This window comes from Phyllostomus discolor, chromosome 7, assembly GCF_004126475.2.
Source record: "Phyllostomus discolor isolate MPI-MPIP mPhyDis1 chromosome 7, mPhyDis1.pri.v3, whole genome shotgun sequence".
Lineage (NCBI taxonomy): Eukaryota > Metazoa > Chordata > Mammalia > Chiroptera > Phyllostomidae > Phyllostomus > Phyllostomus discolor.
Window position 1 is genome coordinate 57,598,243 of NC_040909.2, and position 24,727 is coordinate 57,622,969.

At 39.2% G+C, this 24,727-nt stretch overlaps 1 protein-coding gene and 1 long non-coding RNA gene across 3 annotated transcripts in view; both read right to left on the reverse strand.

Annotated features, from left to right (window-relative positions):
* Window positions 1–24,727, reverse strand: part of PRICKLE2 (prickle planar cell polarity protein 2) — a 338,052-nt gene that overhangs the window by 295,400 nt on the left and 17,925 nt on the right. The gene's annotated exons all lie outside the window — the stretch shown is intronic.
* LOC118501657 lies at window positions 8,820–13,438 on the reverse strand. Its single transcript, XR_004904290.1, has 2 exons — window positions 9,172–13,438; window positions 8,820–8,914 (listed from the first exon to the last, which is right to left on the reverse strand). It is a non-coding gene; the product is annotated as an uncharacterized LOC118501657 (long non-coding RNA).

Sequence of the window (24,727 nt, forward strand, 5' to 3'; positions counted from 1 at the left end):
TGTGTTTTTCAGCCAGCTCTTTTATACCCTGCCCCTGATACAAGTACAGCTTGCCCAGACTAGCAATAGGAGGATGAAAGAGATGAACGCCACTCCAGCAAACCCACAAACTCATGAGTAAGAATAAAATGCTTAGTTTTTTCTTACTCATGAGTTTCTGAGTATTCTGAGGTTATTTGAGAATTCTGAGGTTATTTGTTACACAAAACTACTGTGGTAGTAGCTAAGTGATAGAAGAACTACCGTATTTTTTGTACTATAAGATGCACTCCCCGCCTATTTGGGAGGGAAATGGAAGTGCATCTTATAGTCTGAATGTAGCTTTACATTTACATTGGTGAAATATGTTACTTATGTTATTAAATATTTTACCATATTTTTTGCTTCAAAATTTTTTTTCCTGTTTTCCTCCTCTAAAACCTAGGTGTGTCTTATGGTCTGAAAAAATATGGTAAATTTTGAAATTTTCCCAGAGTAGAAAAGAATAACCTGATGCCATTACGACTAAGTAGAAGAGGGTGATATGAGGCATAGCACAGCTTCTTAATCTCATTCCCATATCTAAGCTCTCCACCCCTTTCCTACTCTCTGCCTTTAAGAGGACGCTAAGTCTTCACTGAAGCAAAGAAAGACAAATTAGCCAGGGACAAGATGGATCACTGTATTTTTCTATTTTGGCCACTTAGCTTCAATGGATGTGTGTAATTTTCAGATATTTGTAGATTCTCTTTATAGACACTCCAACTTTAATAAATCCCCTTGCAGTGATCTTTTATAGATTTGCCTACCTTAGCAAGCACAGCATACACCAGTTTTAACTATGTTGTTAAAACAGTTAACAGGGACAGGCTTCTGGTTTTCCACGTATCTAGAGGCTACAGAAGTGCTCTCAGGGAACAGAGGATGGCATCATGGAACACAGGATGGAAAAATACATCTAAACTCTACAGCTTAATAACTTCTGACTTTCTGCAGGACACAACCTCTCTGACACTGTTTTCTCATCTGTAAAATCTCTGATTTAGTTCAGAGTGTTATAGAGAGGTTTAATTAATATACATATTACTTGGCTATGGAAGGTGCTTAAAAAATGTCTGGTTCTCCCATGTTGATGCCTTAGTCAATCTGAATGTTAGAGTCACACCTGCATTCTCACCCTGGCTCTGTCACACAGCTATGCTGAGCAAGCCAGTTCTCCCTTTCAAACTTTGCTTCCATCATCTGAAAATGGTGATCATGAAGAACAAAAGCAAGAAATACTCCAAGGGGCAGGTATTATGAGAAAATATACGCAAAAGGGTTTCAAAACTGTAAAATGTCATGCAAATATAGGTTATTCTCACTCATAAACAAAAGCACAGTGACACCTTCAGGGAGCAGTCTTGTTTAAATGGTACTTAAGAAGTAGAACTTAACTAGTGGTATTTAATAATTAAATATTTTTGAAGACTATTTATGAAAACCTGTATGAACTTAAATAAGATCCTTTTATTAAGAACTAGCCAATGAAAAATTAAAATGTAATTTAAGAGTGTTCAAAGAGTGTGGAAAACCATGTAGTTCTATTCGCTCCAACATTATAATTAATGTTCCTTTTGGTCTGAGGAGATTATGTGCATGGAACCACATCCCAGAACTTAGAAGAATGGATGCAGGAGTCAATGTTTCCTCATTTTGTGGGTGACACAATGGGTGAACCATGTCATCTGGGGAAGCTGGCTGAGAGTAAAGCTCTGCTGCCTTGCTGAGGCCACCATGTGTGCACAGTCCTCAGCGGGGATGCCTCTTGGCCACCTGGCTCTGGTGGACAGAGGTACTTTCTTTCTGAGCCCCATGGGACTGAAATAATTGGACAGACAGTTCTTGGCAGGCTACCACCCCCAGGGCACAGCACAGACAGATGACTGAAACACACCCCCAGCCTTCTGTGAAAAAGGCTTATTTATTATCCTAGACCTCTGGCCTGGGGGGCAGGCTTCTGGTCTACCACACATCTAAGGCAACAGAAGTGCTCTCAGGGAAGACTGAAGGAAAACACTTTTGCATTCATCCTCCACCTCATTACAGCTCACCTGTACCTCCTGCTTCTAAAACCATTTTACAAAGCCAGCATTGCCCTGGTACCCAAACCAGACAAGGACATCACAAAAAATGAATAAATAAATAAAACTAAAGGCCAATATCCCTGATGAACATGGATGCAAAAATACTAAAAAATATTAGCAAACTGGAATCAACACTACATTAAAAGGATCATGTCCCATGATCAAGTGGGATTTATTCCAGGGATGAAGGTTGGTTCACCAATCTACAGGTCAATTGGAATGAAGGACCACATAAAGAAAATGAAAGATAAATATCATCTCAATAGATGCAGAAAAAGAATTTGACAAAATTCAACATCCTTTTATGACAAAAAAAATCTCTCAACAAAGTCGTTATAGGTAGAATGCACCTCAACACATCAGAGGGTATTTATGACAAGCCCACAGCTAACATTATACTCAAAAGTGGAAAGTTAAAAACTCTTCCTCTAAGATCAGGAACAAGATGAGGATACCCACTCTCACTACTTCCATTGACCATAGTTTTGGAAATTCTAGCCACAGAGAAAGTAGGCAGGGAAAGCAAATAAGAGGCTTACAAATTGGAAAGGAAGAAGTAAAACTGTCATTATTTGAAGATAATTTTATATATATATATAAAATCCTAAAAACTCCACCCCCCAAAAAAAACCCCTTTTAGAACTAATAAATGAAATCAGTACAGTTGCAGGTACAAAATCAATATAAGAAAATGTGTTGTGTTTGTATACATTAACAACAAACTATCATGAAGAGAAATTAAGTAAACAATCCTATTTACATACTGTAAACTATAATACATTGAAGGAAATTGAAGACAGATAAATAGAGAATCCATGCTCATAAACTAGAAGAATTAATATATTAAAATGTCCGTATTACCCAAAGCAATCTATAGATTTAATGCAACCCTAATCAAAATTCTGACAGCATTTTTCACAGAAATAGAACAAACAATTCTTTTTAAATATATTTTATTGATTACACTGTTATAGTTGTCCCAGTTTTTCCCCCTTTGCCCTCCTCCACTCTAGTATCTGCCATTCCCTCCAGTAATCCCCCACTGTTAGTTCATATCCATGGGTCATGCATATAGGTTCTTTAGGTACTCCATTCCTATACTGTCCTTAACATCTCCCTATCTATTCTGTACCTACCATTTGTTCTTCTTAATCCCTGCACCTTTCCCCCCATTCTCCCTCTCCCTGTCCCTATTGATAATCCTCCAAATGATCTCCATTTTATGATTGTTTCTGTTCTGCTTGTTTGCTTAGTTTGTCTTTTAGATTCAGTTGTTGATAATTGTGGATGTGTTACCATTTTAATGTCTATAGTTTGATCTTATTTTTCTTAAATAAGTCCCTTTAACATTTCATATAATAGTGGCTTGGTAATGATGAACTCTTTTAGCTTTACCTTGTCTGGGAAGTACTTTATCTGCCCTTCGTCTGTAAATGACAGCTTTGCTGGATAGAGTAATCTAGGTTGTAGGTCCTTGCTTTTCATCACTTGGAATACTTCTTGCCTATCCCTTCCAGCCTGCAAAGTTTCTTTTGAGAAAGCAGCTGAAAGTCTTATGGAAACTCCTTTGTAGGTAACTCTTTGCTTTTCTCTTGCTGAGTTTAAGATTCTCTCATTATCCTTAACATTTGGCATTTTAATTATGATATATCCTGGTGTGGTCCTCTTTGCAGACATCTTGTTTAGGACTCTTCGTGCTTCCTGGACTTGTATGTCAATTTCCTTCATCAAATTAGGAAAATTTTCTTTCATTATTTTTTCAAATAAATTTTCAATTTCTTGCTCTTTCTCTTCTCCTTCCAGCACCCCTGATTCAAATGTTGGTACATTTGAAGTTGTCCCAGAGGCTCTTTACCCTATCCTCATTTTTCCTTGGGTGGGGGTGGATTCTTTTTTCTTCTTGCTGTTTTGATTGGTTGTTTTTGTTTTGTTTTGTTTTGTTTTTTTGCTTTCTTATGTTCTAAATCATTGATTTGATTCTTGGCTTTATCCACTCTACTGTTGATTCCCTGTAAATTTTTCTTTATTTCACTTAGTGTTACCTTCATTTCTGCCTGGGTCTTTTTTATGCTGTTGAAGTACCCAGTGAGTTCCTTGAGCATCTTAATAACCAGTGTTTTGAACTCTGTATCTGATAGATTGCTTATCTACATTTTGTTTAGTTCTTTTCCTGGAGTTTTGTTCTGTTCTTTCACTTGGGCCATGTTTCTTTGTCTCCTCACTTTGGCAGCCTCCCTGTGTTTATTCCTGTGTATTAGGTAGAACTGCTTTGACTTTCTGTCTTAGTAGTGTGGCCTAATGTAGAAAAGAGCACTCATAAGATGAATGAGGTAGATCCTTAGGTAATCCCTAGGGTGGGGAAACGTGTATGAACTAGGTTGATGGAGTTTCATATATGGTGTCTGTGTTCTGTGGCTCTGTGTGAAGGAGGACTCAGAAAGGGGACAATGCTGCTGCCTGGTCTTTGGAGTTTTATCCAGGAGGAAGTTGTCCCTCAGCACTTGCCCTAATGCCAGACACCTCAGTTCCTCCTCATATGCCACTGGAGCCCTTTCAGCAGCTGCCCTTGTGCTGGAGCCCAAAGGAAGTGAGTCTGCATAAGTCCTAAGTCTGTTGTGAGCTCTTTAAAAGGAGATGCCTGAGAATCCTGCAATTTCTTCTGCTGCCCCAACCCTCACTGGTTATTACAGTCAGAAGTTATGGGAATTCATCTTCCTGGTACTGGAACCCTGGGCTAGGTGGTCTGGTATGGATTGGGATCCCTCAGTCCCAAGATATCCTTCCTGATATTTATCCCCCACACGTGGGTGTGAGACTGACCATTGCCCATCTCCATGTCTCCACACATCTACCCATCTGGATGAATGCGACTTCTTTAATCCCTTGGTTGTTGGACTTCCACACAGCTTGATTTTCTTATGATTCTGAGTGCTAGTTCTTTTATAGTTTAGTTGTAATTTTTGTTGTGGTTGTGCAAGGAGGTGAGCCATGTTTAGTTATGCCTCCATCTTGGTCAGAAGTCTAGAACAAACAATTCTAAATTTTGTGTGGAACCACAAGAGGTCCTGAATAACCAAAGCAATCTTGAGGAAAAAAATACAAAACTGGACATATCATGCTCCATGATTTCAAACTACATTAGAAGGCTATAACAATCAAAACAGTGTCCTCCTGGCATAAAAACAGACACATAGATCAGTGTAACAGAATAGGAAGATGAGAAGTAAACCCACACATATGGTCAGTTAACTTATGACAAAGGAACCAATAATATAGGGAAGGGCAGTCTCTTCAATAAATGGTGTTGGGAAAACTGGACAGACACAAGCAAAAAAAATGAAATGGGACCACTGTCTTACATCATCCACAAAAAAATAACTCAAAATGGGTTAAAAACTTGAATGTAAGACTTGAAACCATAAAATTCCTAGTTGAAAACATAGATAGGTGGTAAGCTCCTTGAAATTGGTCTCGGTTATGATTTTTGGATCTTATTCCAAAAGCAAAGGTAACAAAAGCAAATATAAACAAATGGGATTACATTGAACTAAAATGTTTCTGCACAGCAAAAGAAACCATCAAGAAATGAGAAGGCAACCCACTAAATAGGAGAAAATATTTGCAAATCATATATCCAATAAGTGGTTAATATCTAAGTAATAGTAAAAAATTCATAACTCAACAGCAAAATAAATAATTATTAACAAATGGACAGAGAATCTGAGTAGACATTTTGCTGAAGAAGACATAGAGATAGCCAACAGGCACATGAAAATATGTTCAACATCCCTAATCTTGAGGGAAAAGCAAATAAAAACTACAATGAGATATATTACTTCATACCAGTTAGAACGACTATTATAAAAAAAACAACCAAAAAAAGTGTTGATGAGGATGTGGAGAAAAGAGAACCCCTGAACACTATGAAGATTGTAAATTGGTGTAGCCACTATGGAAGTTCCTCAAAAAAATTAAAAATAGAACTAGCATATCACACAGCAATTCCACTCTGGGTAGTTATCTGAAGAAAACCAAAACACCTATTAGGAAAGATATGCACAGATATGTTCACTGTAGCATTATTTAAAGTAGACAAGATAAGAAAACAATTCAAGTGTCCATCAACAGGTGCAAAAATAAAGATGATGTAATATATGTATATGTGTGTCTACATAATGGCAAAAATGTCCATTTAGCTTCTTATGTATTGGCTCTCACAGTGCTTAGTTGTCTATAACTTCATTCAAAACAATTTTGCTAGATTGTATTGTGACAGCTGTCATATCAGCATGCATTTGAAAAAACTTACAAAATTGGTGAATTTTTATGCAGCCATTTAATATTGAAGATGGAAGAACATATGCAACGTTTTTGGTGTATTATGCTTTACTTTCTAAAAAAATATAAAAACACAACTGAAGCACAAAAACAGATTTGTGCAGTGTAAGGAGAAGGTGCTATGACTGATCAAATGTATCAAAAGTGGTTTGCAAAGTTTCTTGGCACTATTGACACTTTTGTCAAATAATTCTTTGCTGTGGGGCTGTCTTATGCATTAGAAGATGTTTAGCAGCACCCTGGCTTCTACCCACAGGAAGCCAATAGCAGGAGATAGCCAAAATACTCCAAATATCCAATTCAATGAAGTTATCAGTGAAAATGAAAAACGTGCCTTATATTTTACAGAAAAAACTAAACAGACTTTTTCGCCAACCCAATATATAATGGAATAGTACTCAATCATAAAAAGAATGAAATCTTGCCATCTGCAACAGCATGGTAGGAACTCGAGGATTTTAATTGCTAAGTAAAATAAGTCAGGCAGAGAAAGACAAATACTGTGTGATTTCACTTACATGTAGATTCTAAAAACCAAAACAAACAAAACAAAACTCACAGGCACAGAGAACAGATTGGTGGGTTCATGGGCAGGTGAATGGGGTCAAGAAGTACAAACTTCCAGTTATGAAATAAATAAGTCATAGGGATGTATAATGTACAGCATAGAGATTACAGTCAATAATATTTTATTCCACATTTGAAATAGGCTAAGAGAATGGATCTTGCAGGGTCTCATCACAAGAAAAAAAATTTTGTAACTGTGTGGTGATGGATGGTGACTGAACTTGTGATCATTCCACAGTATATACAAATATTGAATCATTGTGCTGTACAGCTGGAACTAATAAAATGTTATATGCCAATTATCCCTCAATTAAAAGACAATGGGAAAAATGAGAACTGAAGGGAAGCTTTCATGTGGCTTGCAATCAAACCTGACTTTGGTTCACATACTGAAATATATTAAACATATGGGTCACCTCTTGAAAAAATGTTCAACTTTATTATTTTTGCATAGCTCAAAACTGATATTGCAGCCTGTCTAACTGGGCATTGACAGAGGTGGGATTCCAAAGCATCTTTACAGCATGGGCTCTGGGGTCCTTGTGCAGGAACTGGGCTCTGGGATGAATGTCACAATTAGTTCCATGTGTGAGAAACGGTGAACTATTATATATCTCTGCATCGTTCAGCAAGATTTCTTGTTCTTTTCATTGTCACGTAGTTTTGAATAGAACTTTTGTATCCCGCTGTGGGACTCAGATTCCCAAGGATAAACCAAGGGCCTGGAAACAAAATATGTAGATCTGTTGGGTCTATCAGGACCCTGGAAATAAATATTCTAAAATCAAAGGACTCATCTGAATATGAACATAGGAGACTTTAGGGAAAAAATTACACCTAACAAATATCTTTTCCTACTGGTAAGAATGGTCTGATTCAGTCAGGCTAAGAGATTAACCAAGAGAAAAAAAATGGAAAAAAATCTGCCAGACATTTTCAATAACTTGCCCATATTACAGGGATGTTGAGGGGCCTTTGCTGTTAGCATGAAGTCAAGTTCAAGAGTAGAAATCAGCTGCTGATCTTATAGCTAATAATAGTTTTCAGCTATTGCCAGCCACTGTGGTAAAAGCTTCATGTATACTATACATCATTTAATCTCACAATAATCTAACGAAAGTATTATGGGCCTCGTCATGCTGAAGGAAAAATGGGAACTTAGCAAGTTTCAGCATTTGTGCACAAACTTAGGTTTATAAAGTGCCAAGACTTATACCCAGTCCTATCTAAATCCAAAGCCTCCCCCAGAAACATAGGCAAAGATATTTAAAACATCAATCTTCTGATCTTCTAGAATCATATATCTTCAGAACAAAGTCAATTTTTGTTAAAAGAAAACTTCAAAAGGAAAAAGGTCTCAAATAGCCTCCTCACTCCCATACCCCTTCCACCCTCCACCTGCCAATCTTATAGATTAGGGCTTAATTTGAAAGTTAAGCAACCAAAATCTTAGTAAACTAACATGTTTATAAGCTTTGAATTATCCACTGTAAAAGAGAAATTTTATAGCAATTAAAACTAGTAAAATATTTTTGGATAACATTTTTAAATATTTTAAAAATGTTCATAGTATTTACAGACCTTAATTTGAAAAACACTGGTTTAAACCCCGATTCTGGCCATGCCTATGCCACTGCATATGTTTGCTTAGGAAAAGTCACTTTCTCTCCCAGTAAATCAGCTTCTTGTCTGGCTATACCTCCAAAAGTTTTCCCAGGTCTAAGATCCCATAAGACATAGAGAGGAAAGGTAGTTTACTCTGAGATCAAGTTTTTCTTTATCAAGAATGGATCAGTGGAGTCTGTGAAGAAAGGAAGTCTTGAATTTAGAAATTCCTCAAAATGCCCTTGAAAGATGGATACATATTGAAACATTTTCCATGAGCCAAATCATAGTCTAAAGGACTAAGAGGCAAGCAAAATATAACCAAAGACACTGAAATAGAGGACAGGCTGACAGTGACCACAGGGGAGAGAAGAGGGAATTTCAGGGGACATTGGGAAGGGTTCACGGGAACAAACTTAAAGGACACATGGACAAAAACTAGGGGGAGGGTGGTAATGGGAGGGAAGTGGGGAGGGTTGGGAGGGGGTGCTGGATTGGGAGTAAAAGGGAGAAAACTGTATTTGAACAATGATTAAAATAAAATTTAAAAAAGGACTAAGAGGCTTTTGTTATTAATATGTAGCAACTAATGACTTCTCAACAGGAAGAACATATTAACAGGCAGATTCTGGTAAAGTGAGTTTTTAAAGTATGGGCAATAGCACCTTAGGTAATTGACCAATCTTCATGGCTTCAAAGAGGCCAGAGCCTACTAGCAAGGCAAACTGTCCAGTGCCTCACTCTGGAGACTGAGAGGACTGCTTCACAGCTCACCAATCTTGACTGCAAGCAAAAGACACTGAAGAACTGTCACTACCATGCCAGGCCTCACAATTCGATTATACAGTACATGTTCACGGAACATGTTCATGAGGCTGTGGGTGGTAGCTCAACATACCCACACCCAACATGGTGCAGTCAGACTTAACTGTCTTTCTTGAAAATTGCACTTATAAAACTTGAACAAGAGAAGGGAATTGGCATTTATGGAGCATAGGCTAGGTAAACTGAATAGGTCATCTTATTTAACTTTTACAAGTATAGTTGAATCAGGCACATGAAAGTCACTGGGAAAATTCTGCAAGGCCAGGCCAAGCTCTTCAACTGGGGTAAATCTCTTAAATTCCAGCATCATGATTCTTACTAACTGAATGCCAGGTCCTGAGTACCTTGTTTGAAAACATAAACCTCAAAGTACAACAAAAGATGGTAAGTCCAGCTCCACAATAGTCATTATTTCTTTTTATACAGTGAGTTCTGGTGGTAAAAGGATGTCGTCCCATCAGGATAAGGATGTTGCATGAAGGAAATCCCCCAGTTCTCAATTGTACATGCAGAGGCCTTGGAGAAGTTCCCCTGTTATCTGTGGTGACCCAGGGAAGCTATGAACATAAAAGTTGCCAGCAGATGTTTTAACTTAAGCAATGCATTTCTCAACATGGTTTTCAAACATTTTGGAAATGAGAAAGCACACAACGGACTTGACTAAAGTTCTTATTTCCTTTCTCAACTTTCTTCCTGAGCCTCTCCCAGTGGCCTGGCCAAATTCCAAAAGCAATCACTATACTCATGTATTCCAGTCTCCTTACTAGCTTTTGCCACAGTAACTTCTGATTCATTGTCGTTGCCATGTCTTCATTTCATTAAAATCTGTTCATTAAGAGAAACAGTGACCAGCTCATGTTTGCCCTCTGCCCATCCTAAAAACAGGCACTGGACTAGAGATTCAGTCCCCATCTCCCCAACCCCACAGTCCTGATTTTTATGACAGGGGGCTCATTTGTTTCTGCAAAACAGAAGGGAAATTGATGAACACCACTTTTAGGTGTCACAAAAAGAAAAAACAAAAGTGTTTGCTCCTGATACCTCTCAAAGATGAACTTGAAATTGATCCTATCATGCCACCTGAGAGAAAACAAGCAACAGGAAAAGAAACCTGAGATCTCAGCTTCTAAAACAACATTGCACTTGAGTTTCTCTAGCTTATGAACAAGTGTGTCTTCTTCACCCCAAATATGCCATCCTTTGATGCTCAAGCTATGATAAGATGTATGTGGAAGGGAGAGGAAGACTCTCATCTACATGGATTTCAACAAAAAAGAACACTAAAATGCAAGCCCTCATTTCTCGCCGACCAATAGAACAGTGTGGAATATAGGAATGGGAGCTATTCTGAAGGTTTCCCATGGTTACAGCTGCTATGGAAATCATTTTCTTCTCTGGGGTTTTCAGATATCTGAGCCCAGCTTCAATCATGGTTTAAAGGAGAACAAAGAGAGAACACGAACAGGAACTGCTTCTTTTATTTAAAGTTTTAAAAGGTTCCAAATTGGGATGGCTGGAGGATGGGTACAGGCACTAGCAGTAGTGATAACCTCAAAAGACTCCATCAGAGTTGCCTGGCATGGGGTGAGATCAATCCCTCATGGTCTGGAGAGAAACCTGTGCTTTCTGGACCTAGACAGATACAGACTGACCTTTTATAGCACAAATTGAATCTTAGAATACCCCTGTGTAAAATCATTCAATGGCTTCCCACTATTTTTAAGATAAAAATCCTAAATCTGCAAAACAGTCTAGCCCAGATATTCCTCCACTTCATCTCCCGTACTCTTTGCCTTATTTTCTTTGTGTCAGCATCCCTGGTTTTGTCTATCAAATATGTTACATGTCTTCCTGCCTCAGGGCCTTTGTATATGCTTTTGCCTCTGCCCAGGATACTCTTCTCCCTGTCATCTGGTTATCTTTCAGATTAAATGACTAAACATCACCTTCTCTCATCCCCTCAGCTTGGTCAGTCCATCCTGTTCTTCTGTTAGAGCACTTACTGATTTAATAAAATATATGACTTAATGTTTAATGCTTCATGAGCACAAAGAGGTGGAGTAGAAGCTTCATGAGGGCAAAAAATGATATCTATGATTTGCCCAGCTATACACAGGCCTTTGTTCAGCACTTTGCACATGGCTATCACAATAAATATTTAATGGAATGTTACAGGTAGAGTCTAACTGTCTGTAAGACATGGTATTTCTCAGCCCCAAATAACGCAGTCAGGGCAGTTTTACAGGTGTCTCATAGATATGGACTAGGAATGTTATATATTAATTGTATCTCAATAAAGCTACAAAGAATATGCACTGGAGTTACATCTTAGGCAGGGCTTAGGTTTTGAAGTCAGTACACAAGTTAAGGTCAAGTAGAGCAGTACTTCTCAACCAGGGGTGATTTGTCCCCTAGAGAACATGTGGCAATGCCCAAAGATATTTCTGGTTGTCACAACCAGAATCCACTGGGTAGAGATTGGGATGCTGCTACATACCTTACAATGCAGAAGACAGCCCTCCATAAAAGAAAATTATCCATTCCAAAATGTCAACAGTGCTGAGGCTGAGAAAGCCTGATGTAGAGGGAAATTAATCTTCTCAATGCATTTGAGAGAGGTACCATCTTAAAGAAAAACAACTATCTCTCCTAGTCTATCCAAACCCGTTTTCCTCCAGTTTTGAAACAGACACTAGACTCTAGTTTTGAAACAAACAGTTGAGTACTAGAGAAAGTTACCAGCTTGCACCAAAGGGCCACGATGCATTAAGAGTGTGAATCTTTAATCACCAGCATCCCAATCACATGACAAGAAGCCCACACTACCAGAGGGATCAGAAGCTGAAACTAACAAGAAGCAGGAGAGTCATGTCCTCCCTCTCCTGTTCACATTGGGTTGGCACCAAATGAAAGGCAAATTGTCCATACTCATCTAAATCATTTCTTTCTCTTTCACTCTGTCTTTCCCACAAGGATGAGTTGGCCCAACAGAAATTTGCCTGACACAATCTTTCCCATAATGTCAACTTCCTCTTCACTGGAATCCCTTGACTGACATCACCCAGTGCTTCCCACTTCCATGTAGCAGGTGGAATTCTTACTCTTGAAAATTCATTACTTTGGATCCACCATTCTCACATAAAATGAGCCTATTAAAATGTAAATTCTCTTAGAAAATGTAAATCCTAGATAAGTTTTAAAAAAGGGATGAAGCACCTTTCCTTTAAGTAGGGAGGTATTAATTTTAATTCAGGAAATGAACTGGTATGAAAAGGCACCAAAAGGTAAACGGCTTTGAAGAAGGTAAGGTCTGAATAGGGTGGAGAGAGCCAAAAAAAGAAGTTGAGAGCACTGAAAAGAGTATCACTAGCTGTGTGTCACCAGGTAAGAGACCTAACCTCTCTGTGCCCCAGTTTCTTTACCTGTAAAATGGACAAAACAGTGCCGGACCCTGAGGGTGTTAAGGCCAAATGCAATAATGGAAATTCAGCACTTAGGGCAGTAAGTAAGTAACCCATACTAAATGTAATAATTGTAAATTACTCCATAAGCAATTTACAATTTTACCTAGGGAAGGACATGATCCAGTTGGAAGAAGGCTGTAAAGTAAAGAAAGGGAAGCCACTTGAGGAAGAACTCTTACACATTTTGCACACAGCATTCAATAAATATTTTCTGAATGTTTAACTCATTAATTTTTTTTTATTCCTATGGCCCTAGTGCCTTGCTAACAGAACCCCAGTTTGATACTCAGGATGGCAATGAATCCACCTCAACAACTCCATTTTGTTACTTCCCATGCATGTGGGGATGGTCAGATAACTGTGTTCTGGCCAAGGAGACATGCATAAAAGTCATGGGTAGATCTCCCATAAAAGGAAGATGATTGCATTGAAACACTACCTTTCCCTCTTTCCATTCCTTTCTTTCTGCCCTAAATATAGTGCTTTGAGCAAGAAGGGGGGCAAGGTGGTAGCAAGAACAGCCACGCTGTTCTCAAGAGTACATGTTGAAGCTGGATAAGCTGAAAAAAAAAAAGAAGCATGGGTCTCAGATGACAGCCCTGAGCTGGCATATCACCTCTGAATTTCTAAACTCAGTATTTCTCATTGTATATTAAAAATAAAGCTCCAGTTCATTTAAGCTATCTTTTGTTTTGGGAAAGAGGAGGTCTAGGCTACTTGCAGCCACTAGCAACTCTTCACCCACAGTGGCACCTAAACCCTCTCCTGTTCACGTTATTCCCACAGCTTCAACTACCTACTCTCAACCACCTAAACACGAATGACTGCTAGTATCTTCATCTTAAGCCCCAACCATATTCTTAAACCTGAATCTAAAATAAGCCTGAGAACATCTCCATCGGAATGTTCTATAGGCTATTCGACCCCAGCTTATCTGAACTGAATTCTTCCTTTCCTCCCCACCTCTGTTCTCTTCCTCTTCTTGATGACTTCTCTGTTTCAGGTATTCAGCATTACCCAGCCTCCCAATGCAGAAACCTTTCCTTTCTTTCAATCCCTCAATTTCAAGTCAGTCACTGAGTCTTGAGGATTCTAATTCTGAAGGGGCTCATGGACTCAAGTACACACTGTCCTGCTCCAAGCTCTCAGAGGAGGCAAGGGGTCAGGGGAAAGGGCAGGACCTCAAAAGGCCTCTTAATGTTTTGTCTTCCCCCAAAAGCTCCAGCAGCAGCATTTTTTAGAGCTGACATGGAGCCTCAGGCAGAACTTTCAATGAAGAGCAATACAACAGCCACATTTCACAAAAGTCAGGGCTAGCCTCTATGGTCACAGCACAGAAGGTAATTAAGACAATTATCCAGTCCATTGAATCTGATATATTTTTGTGTTCTGAATTCCTTAAATAATTGACGGTTGATTTGAGGTGTGTACAAATATTAGGAGAGGATTTTGGAGACACCTCCTCACTCCCCCCCCCCCCCAAAAAGCATACGCATAATTGATAAATTAACTTTGTAGTATGGAGACATGAGTTTTTCCCCCCTAATTCATACTCCTCTCTACCAGGACGAAATAAAAATTCAAAAGGCTTATCAAGGTCCAATAGGGTCAGCCATCAAGAGAGCCACTAGCAAAGCAGTTTGTTAGGCAATGGAGAGGGGCTTTCCACCGTCACCTTTCTGAAATACCAGTCAGTTTCTGGTACTACACTTGCGTTTGGGAACAACATCAATTTGTCTTAGCTGATTTCCTCTGTGATAACTTCATGACTATTTATGGGAAGCTTCAAAGGCTAAGAAATGCTAAATAAACATGGAGATAAGCTGCCGAAATGTTAAACATCTGCCCTGGCTGACCTCACAAGACTTTGCTAGGGGAATTCTAAGTCCATGCAGATTATTACTGGGAACCAAATGCAGTGATAACATCTTCAAAAAATAAAATTTTTCTTAGGCCAGACTGAGGAAGCTCACAAACCAATACAAGTTTATTTTTAGAATGTCAGCTATTGAGAAGTAAAGAAAAGAGAATATGATTGTAAAATGAGAAAAAATAAAACTTAGGTTCCCTTTTCTTCAAAAACCATCTTGTCCTTTTCCATTCTAGCCTGGAAACTCTGTAAGTTAAAAAAAAAAAAACTAATTAATAACCACTGCTATTTCAGTTCAAGTGAAAGTAATATGCCTTTAAATTTGGGGGATGAACACCTATCATTTTTCAAAGATAATCTTTTATAATATTCTAAATTGGATGTCTTAGAGTTTTTCCTTTTCTTTTTTAAGTGGGAGATGATAAAATGACTTTTTCCGTTATCTTTTTGTTTCCTTTTGATTTTAAATAGCTAGGATAGGTGTGAACACCAAGCCAAGAAACAAAATTCACAACCTTTAAGAAACAAAATATGCAGGTCTCCTTTCACAGACTCTGTACTTACTATGGCAGAAAACAAAAATCAAATTGAACTAATTGTGCAGAGACAGAATGGATAAAAAAGAGGTTCTGTGTTTATTAGGCATCATTGTTGAAAAGCTTTTCCTGTGCAATTAGGTGTTTTAGCTCTGAGAAGTAGCCATTACCAGATAATGTTAAAGACATTCATAAATTCAATAATAAGACTGAACAAATAGTTTTGAGCCAAGAGGCTTAACAACAGCCAACAGTTAAAATTTATTAAATACCTGTATTTTTCAGGTATGGTAATTAACATGTATGGAGCAATTTTCCTCCATAAACCTCATAGACTTCATCTTGGCAAATGCCATAACAATTTTTGAGGTACATATCATTGTTCTCATGTACAAGCAAAGCAATAAAGATCAGCAAAGTTAACCAACTTGTTCCAGCTTTCGAGACCAGGTGGACCTGAATTTGAATGCTGGTTCTGATGTTTAGCAGCAGCATGAGTTGAGCAGTGAGACTCAGCCTGCCTCTCTGTGAAACAGAGACCTACCATGGAAGGTTGTTGTGAGGAGGGAAGGGACAGTGCATATTGAGCCCCTAGCACAGCAGCTGCCACAAAGCAGGGTCCAACAAACATTGGTCTCCTTCCCTTTCCTTTATATTTGGTTATTTGCATTTCTTACTCTGCCTCATGGGGAAATGTTGGGCATATAACTGATCAAGTGTCTTCACCTATTGCCAACACAACTGAGGAAAAGAATCTATGAGACCCTGCTTATTGGTGGATGTGTGCCCAAACCACACAGCCCACTGGTGTGAGTACACCTCTCCAACATATTCTTTGGAATGTCTCTCAAAGCATGGTACACACATCACTGTGGGAGCCTTGAGTGTAGAAAGGTTAGTAATGCTGTTTATTGATCTAGGTCTGCATCATTCAGCGTGGGGAAAAATTTTTTTCAAAAATTTTGTACACTTTCATCTGAACATGTAATATCCCAATCAAAAGTTTGCAAGAAGAATTTCATTGCATATATATCCCTTGGAAGAGTCTTCATTATACACTTTTGGATACTCATACCACAATCTAAACTCCATGCCTTAAGCACTGGCCCCAACCCTCATCTCAGCCCCAGCCTTACTCCTCCTCCAGTCTCCCCATTCTTTGAGTCTGTCCCTGTTGCAGCCTGGCTCTTCCACCACCCTTCAGTCACCCAGCTTCTACTCCTTCCCTCTCTCATCCCTAACCCTACTTGACCTTCCCTGGCCTTAGATCAGGATCATTGTGGATGGCCAGATGCCCAAGGCCCTAGCAGCCCCTTCCTGTTTCCCCACCTTCCTTGTAATTAGGCACCTGGCCGTCCATCTTCAGGCCCACCCTTCCTCCCTGGCTCAGGAATTGCCACTCCCTGACCTTGGAGTTCAGCCCTTTCTCTCTGAAATCCTGCCCCTTCCTATTTTCACACTTGTCCTTTTCCCCCTTCTTATTGTGTAGTAGTTTCCTCTTTAAACTAAATTGATTTTGATGTTAAAAGCCCATGTTAAGAAAGTATGAAGTTAACAATCACTACTTTTGATACTCAGCTCTTACTGAGTGCTTATCATGTGTTACACTCCGCTCTTAGCACTTCACAGGTTTTAACTTTCATGCACTGGTCCCTCTAGCAACACTGTAAGGGAAGTACTCATCCAATCCCCACTTTGTAGGTGAGGAAACTGATGCTGAGGCCTATTGAGGGTACATAAGTGGCCCAAAGATATACAACTGTCAAGTGGTGGAGCTGAGATAGGAATCCAGGCCAGGTCTTTAAAGCAGGGCCACTACCAAAAATCCCCTCTCAGCTAGAAGAAAGGTGCCTACATATGGCACCAGTCACAGAGAGGCACATCAAATGCTGGCTATGGGAAGTTCTGCTCTAAGCAGTACTGCCTAGGAGATGGAGAGGGAACTACCTGGCCTGGTCCCTTTCCAAGGTCATGATACACAGCACTTCCCTATAGTGTTCACAGCAGGGCCTGGTGATGTCCTGGTTTTGCCTCTCCCTCTTCAAAGACTGGTAGGGGAGAGCTGGAGGGACAGCATTTGTTCCTCAGGCAGTGAGGGGAAACAGGGGAAAGGCCAAGGGCACACTTGTGCGTGTGCATATGACTGTCAGCAAACAGAGGGACAGCAGAAACACACCAAGCTCTGACTCACCTCTGGAAATCTCCTTTTGAAGCCATCCTAAGGGAACTGGAGAAAAAAAATGCTTCACAAAATACTTCAGTGAGGGGATCATGTCTCTGCATAGCAAAATGCTTCTCTTTGTGAGAAACAATGTTTGATTTAAAAATAAAGACTAAATAGTAAGGTTGAGAAAAGCCAAACTCACCTCAAACCATCAATTCTACTGTGTTCACAGACTTCTATCAAAAACAAAAATACCTGAGGCAGAACTTCCTGCCCTGTCATCTCTTCTCTCCTCCTTCCAGAGCAAGTGCTAGCCGTTTTCATCTTCTGTGTGCCTTACACTCCTTCTGGGATCCCTTCCCAAAGTAAGATGAGTAAGGAAAATGCAGCAGAAGGAAACCAGTTACATTAAAATACAGTTATTAAATATTTTTAAATTTCATGTAGCAATTTATGTCTTTATATGTTAGTATACATGATGTATATATACTATATAACTTACTATGTAGTATATATTATATGGCATATAAGTTATATAGGTTCTCTAGTAAATATAAGCTGTGTTATAAATTTTATATTTAGGTTACAACATATAACATATGTATAATATATGTATGCATGCTATACACATACATGGTATGTATGATAATAATATATTTGCAAACATATACTATACATAATTTTAGTAGCAAGTCTGTAAGTACCATAATTTCTAAGCAGTGTAATTTCTAAGTTAACAATACTTCAAGATGATTTGCATGACTTTTATGTACTATGAAAACATCTGGAATTTTTATTGGTGACAAGGCCACAGGTATTGTTAATGTAATTACTGTGGTGCGTCGCCTTCATTCATAATTGAGGGAAATGATAAAGTTCAAGTAGGGGTTAGTAGAAACAAGAATACAATTTTTCTCACCCAGTTCAGGGTACTCTGAATTTCATCCACGGCCACCAGATGAAGCAATACTGTTCCAGAAGGATGTCAGGCAAGGGCCAGGACTGGTGGGAGGCAAGCAACATCAGGCAGGCTCTTTCTGGTTTGTGCAGTCATCCATTATCACAAGCCAACCTGATCAACCTTTTCCTATGAAACTGACTTTTCACAAAAAGTCACTTCCTCTTGGCCACAGGTTTAGGGAGGGGCTCCAATGTCCACATACAAGCAAGAGCCACAGCCCTCCAAGCCTCTGTCCTCCCATTCTGGACACTGCTGTCCCTTTACTTCCTGCTTCTGTTTTAACAACCTTCCAAGTCATTTCTACCTACAGGCTGCTGCCAATTGCTCGATCTTAATTCTCCCATTTTAAATTATAAGTGACTAAGAATGTATTGAAGGAAAAAGAAAAACTTGTAAAACCTTTTAAAATAGAAGTAGCCCTTCAAAGAAAGGTTTAATTAAGAGAAGCTTAAGATATCTGAGCTATTTTGAGAGAGTAGTGGGTCTGAAGAACACTGGCACAAACCCTAGATGTGGGTTCTGGGCCCTGTTCAACTATACTCCAGTAAGTCAGCTTCTTTTGTATATCCCTCACTTCCTCATGTATAATATAAAGATGACAACTCTTTAAAAGAAAAAAATCAAGAATTTTCCATGTGCCAGACACTATGCCAAGTGTTTTTCCTTCATAATCTCACTTTTTACCCACTGTTAAACATGTTAAAGAGGTACTGATATTCCCATTTTACAGATGAAAAACTGAGGCACAGAGAGGCAAAGTGACATGCCCATCTTTCCAGAGCTGGTTGATGAGCATACAGAATCCAGCCTAAGCCTATTCTCAACCCTATCATGTGGCATCAGCCCTGCTGGGACTTCACAGGAATGTTGGGCACTGATTAGTTTCCTCCCATTTCCATCTGATAAAATTAGGTAGGAGAAAGTGCTGTCAGTGACTCTGAAACAGACTGCACTTTTTAAAATATATTTTATTGATTATGCTATTACAGTTGTCCCATTTTTTCTCCCCTTTATTCCCTTCAACCCTGTACCCACTCTCCCACCACCATTCACCCACCTCTGTTCATATCTGTGGGTCATACATATAAGTTCTTTGTCTTCTCCATTTCCCAAACTATTCTTAACCTCTCCTCTCTATTTGTACCTACCATTTATGCTCTTATTCCCTGTACCTTTTCTCCCCTTCTCCTTCCTCCCTCTTCCCGCTTATAACCATCCATGTGCTCTCTATTTCTGTGATTCTGTTCCAGTTCTAGTTGTTTGCTTAGGGAAGTACCGTGTATCATGACCCTCTAGCTGTTTGTTTTTATTTTTGTTTTTTTAGGTTCAGTTGTTGACAGTTAAAAGTTTGTTCTTTATGTTTTTTAAGTCCTTTTTCTTAGTTAAGTCCCTTTCATATTTCATATGATAAGAGCTTGGTGATGATGAATTCCTTTAACTTGACCTTATCTGGGAGGACTTTATCTGCTCTTTCATTCTAAATGATAGTTTTGCTGGATAAAGTAATCTTGGATGTAGGTCCTTGCTTTGCGTGATTTTGAATGCTTCTTTCCAGCATCTTCTTGCCTGAAAGATTTCTTTTGAGAAATCAGCTGATAATCTTATGGGAACTCCTTGGAGGTAACTGTCTCCTTTTCTCTTGCTGCTTTTAAGATTTTCTCCTCTTTAATCTTGGCTAATGTAATTATGATAGGCCTTGGTGTGTACTTCCTTGGGTCCAACTCCTTTGGGACTCTCTGAGCTTCCTGGACTTCCTGGAAGTCTATTTCCTTTGCCAGATTGGAGATGTTCTCTTTCATTATTTTTTCAAATAAGTTTTCAATTTTTTGCTCTTCCTTTTCTCCTTCTGGCACCCCTATGATTCCAATGTTGGAACATTTAAAGTTGTCCCAGAGGTTCCTAAGTCTCCCCTTATTTTTATGAATTCTTGTTTATTCATTCTGTTGTGATTGAATGTTTATTTCTTCCTTCTTATCCAAACCATTGATTTGAGTCCCCATTTCCTTCCCATCACTGTTGGTTCCATGTACATTTTCCTTTATTTCACTTTCCTAGCCTCCATTTTTGCCTCTATTTTGCAACCACACTCAACCAATTCTGTGAGCATCCTGATTACCGGTATTTTGAACTGTGCATCTGATAGGTTGGCTCTTTGTTGCTTAGTTGTATTTTTTCTGAAGCTTTGATCTGTTCTTTCATTTTTGCCATATTTCTTTGTCTCTGTATGCCTGTTATGTAGTAAGGGGCAGAGGCTTAGTTATTTGCCAGGGCAGGGCAACACATCTTGCTGTGTTGTGGTGCTATATGTGGGTGAGGGATCTGAGAGGGGACAATGCTGCTTGCTCAGCTCTGAGATGGCTTTCAGTCACTTCCCTCACTACCCACAAGCAAATTGGGCCCTTCTGGTGCTGATTACCGGGTGGATGGGTTTATGTATATTCTAGAGCCCTGGGGGTCTCTCCAGCGAACTCTCCTGTGAGGCCAGGAGTTTCTCCCCGGGCCTCATCCCTCACAGGTTTTTTTCAGTCCAAGGTTTTGAGGTGTTATTTCCTCATACTAAAAACCTGGGTTGCTTGGTTTGTCTCACTCCTTAGTTGTTCCTCCAAGTTTATCTGGACTCAAATGTGGGGCCACCAGCTCCACTAGCTTCTGCCTTGCCATGAGGCCCCTCCACCTTGACTGCCCATCTACATCCCTCCTACCAGTTGTATGAATGTTTCTTCTTTAACTCCTTGGTTGTCAGGCTTCCATACAGTTTGATTTTCTGGCAGTCTGGTTATTTTTTGTTTTTAAATTTGTTGTTGTCCTTTTTATGATTGTGTGAAGAGTCAAAGTGTATCTAACTATGCCTCCGTCTTGGCCAGAAGTCCCCCAGATTTCACTCTTTATTTGTAGCAGTCTGGGGACCTCCCTGCCTTAATTTCCAACACTGCACTCCAACCCCACCCAGTTTGTCTAGACCTGCAGCCTCACTGCCCAGCTTCAAGCATGATTAGCTCAGAGGCTATGTGCTATCACTAAGGGCTGAATGAATCCAGTCCCCAAGAGTGCAGGCAGAAAAACAAAAACACCCGCAAGCAAGTTCAGATGTCCACACTGAATTGGCACTCGATATTTTAACCAAGTAAAATATCCCTGGGCATCTCATTTGGGATCACTTCCTTTTCCTGAGTGTGTCCACATAATCCTAGCTGGAATATGTTAATTCTGTACCCCCAAGAACACCTCCACTCACCTTTCTTTCTTTAAAGGCAAGCAAATTTACAGCTTCCACTTACTCATGCTCTATGTTCATTTATTTCTAGCTGACACCATTTTTGGTGTCTGGTGTTATAAATGCTCACTCCACCAGGTAAGTATCACTCTGTCAAAGGTCTTCTGATTTCATCTCCTCCATGAAACTACCTTGAAGCCAGAGGCAAACATGAATGGGTCGTGTCCTGATTTCATTTCATTGAACCAGGGGACTTTAGACTGGGAAGAACTTGAAAACTTGACTCACTCAGCCATTTACTCATTTCACCACCTATTTATTGAGCACCTACTGTGTGGCAGACACTATGCTGGGCCCTGGGGAATACAACAATGAACCAGGAGACATGGGCCCTGTCCTCATGGAGCTTACAGTCATGGGACAAGGCAGCTGTGGTCGGAGAATTGTTCTGAGACGGTGACATTTAACCTCAGAGCTGGAGGATGAGAGGAGAAGCAACCAGTGCCAGTATAGATGGGAAATGATATTCCAGGCAGAAGAAGCCATATGTACAAAGGACTAAGGGGTGATGTGACAAAAAGTGTGAGCGAGGATGGAAACAAGCAGAATACTACCTGCCCATGGGAGTATAAAGTGACACAAACCTCTCTGGAAAACAGCTAACCTTTCTAGTGAAGCTTCATGTACACCTCATGACCTGGTGAGGCCACTCCCGGGTACATGCTCCAGACATGCTCTCAAACCTGTATCCCAAACAAACAACTGCAGAAGCCAACAAAATACTACTGGGGACACACTGCTGGCAAAACTGTAAGCAAAGCAGATGTGATCAACTCCGAATTCAGGAGAGAGATTATCTCTGATGGGGATAATAAGTTCTTTTTCCTAAAGCCAGCTGGTAAGCTCCTTTGCATCTCTATTGTTTATGCTTTATACATGTTTTATCAATATTTCATAAGAACTACTCTTTTGTATTCAAGTGCTATGCAGAAAATGGATTAGGGGGTTAAAGGGTGGAGGTGGGGACATCTGTTAGGAGACAAAGGCAGCTGTTGAGATAAAAATAATTGTAGTTTTGGGTAGAACAGTGATATGGCGGAGATAGAAAGAAGAAAAGCCACAGTTAACCTGGGATTTTCAAATGGGGCTCAAGGTTTAATTTAAAGCAATATTTCTGGAGGGTGTGATGGGAGGAATGAGGAAGATGGGATGTATTCCCTAAGTGACTTGACCTCTTGATTTTTATAGATGTGTAACTCAAGACCCAGAGATGAGATGAAAAAAATTAAGGGCAGCACAGACCAGTATCAAAATCATTAACACCCACCCTCTCTGCCTCTGTACACTCAACTTTGTGGCAGAAGACAGACACATTCTGACATACCAGGATCCCCCTGTCCTGTGCACAGTGTCAGTAGCTGAATGTTGACAGTACACTGGTCCCTATATACAGAAATGGTTCATCTTACTCCCATAGAAACTCTGTCAGAATAAAATTACTTAATAGCTCTTATCTTAGTACCACGGGGTTAAATCCAATTTAGTGGCTTTGTAAAAATTTGCGGTTAGCAAATCCAAGTGATGAACAAAATGGCATTTCACTCATGCATATTTTACCCCTTAAAAATAAATTTTTTAAGTGGCATTCCAAAAAGTTGCTTGAAGTTAAATGCTCAGTCATTTAAAATTACTCCATTTTGCTCTGTATAATGCATACCCAGGGTTTTGGCCCAAATTTTCAGGAAGAAAAGCTTTCATTTTGACTTTGTAATTCAATTATTTATTTATTTATATTTAGATACTGTTTTTGTATTATAAAGGGATTTTAGCATTTATTTTTAACATATTATGGTACAAGAAATTTTATGTAACAAATAACTACAAAACACAAGGATGGATACAAGGTACATGAAATTTCATGTACCAGTAACAAATTTACAGTATATAAATACAGAATTAATACTACCCGTGTATAATGTGCATCCTTACTTTTCCCTCAAAAATTTGGGCAAAAAAGTACACATTGTACATGAAAAAATATAGCAGTCTTCTAACGCTGGCTGGTGTCGCTCCGCTGGTTGGAGTGCTGTGCTACAGAGTGAAGGTGTGAAGGCTCAGTGCCCAGTCGGAATGTGTGTGGAAGGGAGCCTACTGATGTTTCTCTCTCACTGATGTTTTCCTCTCTCCCTCTCTCCCTTTCTTTCTCTCTAAAAGCAATGAAAAAATTCTTCAGGTGAGGATTAAAAAAAATTAGTCTCCTACCCTCATACACATTGATAGATCTTTCTTTACATCTTTTGAAATCAGTTTTTTCCATTTAGCAAAATTCATCTAATTAAAATGCACATACCCTAGGATTCAATGATTCTACTTCCAGGAATTTGTCCTATAGATCTCTTCACACATGAAAGCAATGATGAATTAGAATCCTGCAGAAGCACCATTTGCTATAACCAGAAATTTTAAATATCCCAAATGGTGAGTAGAAAAGTGGTAAAAATAAATTATGGTACAGCTACATAATGGAATATAACATGGTGTTTTTATAACAGCATTTATATATCTGATATTAAAGGCTCTTCAAGATCTATTGTTACTAATTTGAAAGCATATATCCACCTTTATGTTCATTGCAGCATTATTTACAACAGCCAAGGTATGGAAGCAGCCCAAGTGCCTACAAACAGACATGTGGGTAAAAAAGTGGTGATACATATGCACAATCAAATATTACTTGGACATAAAAAAAAAGAATGAAATCTTACATCTGAGACAGCATGAATGGACCTAGAGGGTATTATGCTCTGTGAGATAAGTAAGTCAAAGAAAGACAAATACCACATGACTGCACTTATATCTGGAACCTAAAGAACAAAATTAATGAACAACCAAAATTGAAACAGACGCATAGATGTGGAGAGCACACTGGTGGTTGCCAGAAGGGTGGGGGTTGGGGAAAATCTGTGAAAAAGGTGAAGGGATTAAGAAGTAAAAATTTGTAGAAGTACAAAACAGTCACAGGGATGTCAAGTACAGCATAGGGAATGTAGTCAATAGTATGTAATAACTATATATGGT